This window comes from Pteropus vampyrus, unplaced genomic scaffold (genome assembly GCF_000151845.1).
Source record: "Pteropus vampyrus isolate Shadow unplaced genomic scaffold, Pvam_2.0 Scaffold391, whole genome shotgun sequence".
NCBI lineage: Eukaryota > Metazoa > Chordata > Mammalia > Chiroptera > Pteropodidae > Pteropus > Pteropus vampyrus.
In genome coordinates, this window is record NW_011889172.1 from 147,910 (window position 1) to 150,264 (window position 2,355).

Below are 2,355 nucleotides of genomic sequence, written 5' to 3' on the forward strand. Positions count from 1 at the left end.
CTTCCCTTAACTTCCTTTTCTCTTCTGAAAATTCCCCTCCATTGTGGCACGCAAATCCCAGTAAGAACTTGTTTTTCCCGAAATAAGTCCTTTTTAGTGACAAAATACCCAATCGATATTATTTTTGAGTCAACGAAAGCAACTGTTTTTCATGTAAGACAGGGGCTAGGGAGAAAATTAAGCACTGCGCATATCCTGGGACACGGCCCGACCATCAGGCGGGATGAGCGCCCCATGCTTCCCAGATAGCTGAAAGAAGCGGCAGCCTCTCACCTTTGTCTGAGGCCCCGCCCCTCACCCTGTTCGCAGAGACTCAAAGTGCGCGTGTGCGTGGGCGAGGCGGCGGCCATCTTTGCTTCGTGCGCCCTCCTGCGACAGAGGTGTATTTTCCTGTCTTGGCGTTTGGCCTCTGTGGGTTTATGCGGGACGGGAAGCGCCCGAAGGGTAGGCGCAGGGTCACCGGGCGCTTCCCTAGCGCGCTGACCCTGCCGCTCCGGCCTCTGGCTTGTGCTCCCGAGCGACTGCCCCTGCTCCAAGAGCGGGGTCCAGGCAGCAGCCCCGGGAGGAGGCGTGCCGGCTCCTCCACCCGGCATCCTCCCCTTTCAAAAGCCTCAAAAATCAGCCTTTGTGCCCTTTCTCCAAAAGGAAAAGCATCGCTGTTGTTCGCGTCACAGTGACTCTGGCCTTAGCGTCCCTGTGTCACCTCCAACCTGGCAGTTCGTCGGGTCCCGGTGAGCACTCGGTGGATTCGTTCCGGCCTTGAGTGTCGGTTATTGAAGTTTGGTAAGTTACGTTCCGGTGGAAAGAGAAACATTCTCAGGTTGTTAGGGAGCACATGTGTCCGAGGTGAATAAAATGAATGTGTGAATGTCTAAATACCGCGTTGATCACGGAGGAAAAGTGGGCTACCCGCTCTGATTTCATTGGCTTATCCCAGAACCCTGCAAATCCCCAAAGCTTCAAAATGGAGGAGTCTGGGAAGAAAGACAGTGCAGGCTGATTTCTGCTAGTAGCAGAAGTTGGAATTGAATTTACCCTCATTTTTATGAGTTTGTGTGTGTGGAATTTTCTCCCAGGTTCTTACCTTGAAATTCTTATCTAAAGCAGGTCTACATGAGCGCCAGTAAAATGAACATCTATGAACCCTTCTCTAAGATTAAAATTTTGTCTCATTTGTCTCTCTTGATATGGATACATTGTGTTAATGGTAAATTGCAGACTTTCACTTCACCTCTTAAACATGCTCCTCCTAAAAATGAAGGCCAGCTCCTAAAACATTCCCAGTACAAATTTAATATATGGTTTTTTCTTTCTATTTTATATTTGTATCTTTTTTCTCATAATAAAAACTGGTTCCTGATTGCATTGATGTTTTATCCTGCAGTATGTGTACAGTAATTCACAAAATACCAATATTACTACCAATTGTAGGCTTAGTATTGAGTTTCATTGTGTTTCTTTTTGTCCTTATATGTTTATATTAAGACTATAAAGTTCGGAGTATTATGTTCATATATTTGTGTGAACTCCTAAGTCTTTTATCTGCATGGTTATGTTTGATACACTATTACATTTATGTCCGTTTACATTTAATTTCAATGTTTGCTTCCTTTTTGAATTAACTTATTCTTCAAATTTATAAAACTTTAATGGTTCAAAGGCAAAACTATATTAAAAGGTACATTCAGACGTCTCACATCACCACAAGTACCTAACCATTTCCATTTTGTTAGTTTCTGGTGTAACCTTTCAGGGCTTCTCAGAAATAACAGCTGTATATATCTTTTCATGTTCACATGAGTATATATTTTTTCCCTTTAATACTATATACTGAAATCAGTCTATTCATAATGATCTTCCTATCCTTTTTTTCTGGCTACAGAGCCCTTCATTATGATGTATGATGTGATAGTTTATACAACCAGTTTTCTATGGGTAGAATGTGTGTTATTTCCAATTCTCCTAGCCACCGCACCATAACAACACTAGGGACAAACCTGGAGTCTGATAAAATCAGACTTTGTAACTCATTCCAAAGAGGGAGAAAGTCACATCAGAATAACCATGGGTGTTTCAACCCAACGAAGCAAAATAGGTACTTAATGGATTCCGTGGAAGGGTGTTGTTTAGGTTAAATTTAAGTGAAGCGGTATTTTGGTAGTCTCAAAGCAAAGCAGTACTGTGTAAAGGTCTGGACTACAAACAACCCAGGGCCCTGTTTCCTTGTAAATGGTAAAATTAAGATAAATGTGAAATGTTGTGTCCAAAAACTGTTTAAGCTCAGCACCTGGGTTTTAAATCAAGACTTCTCCATGTCAGATGTCAAAATAACGATATAGATCCTCCAGGCAAAAT

General features: G+C 42.6%; 1 protein-coding gene across 7 annotated transcripts in view; it reads left to right on the plus strand.

Annotated features, from left to right (window-relative positions):
• The first annotated feature begins 330 nt into the window (after window positions 1–330).
• ZNF177 (zinc finger protein 177) overlaps window positions 331–2,355 on the plus strand; it is a 43,585-nt gene continuing 41,560 nt past the window's right edge. For all 7 annotated transcript variants that reach the window (XM_023523367.1, XM_023523371.1, XM_023523363.1 and 4 more), the window contains exon 1: window positions 331–783. The gene's annotated coding sequence lies outside the window, so the exon portion shown is untranslated. The remainder of the gene's footprint in view (window positions 784–2,355) is intronic.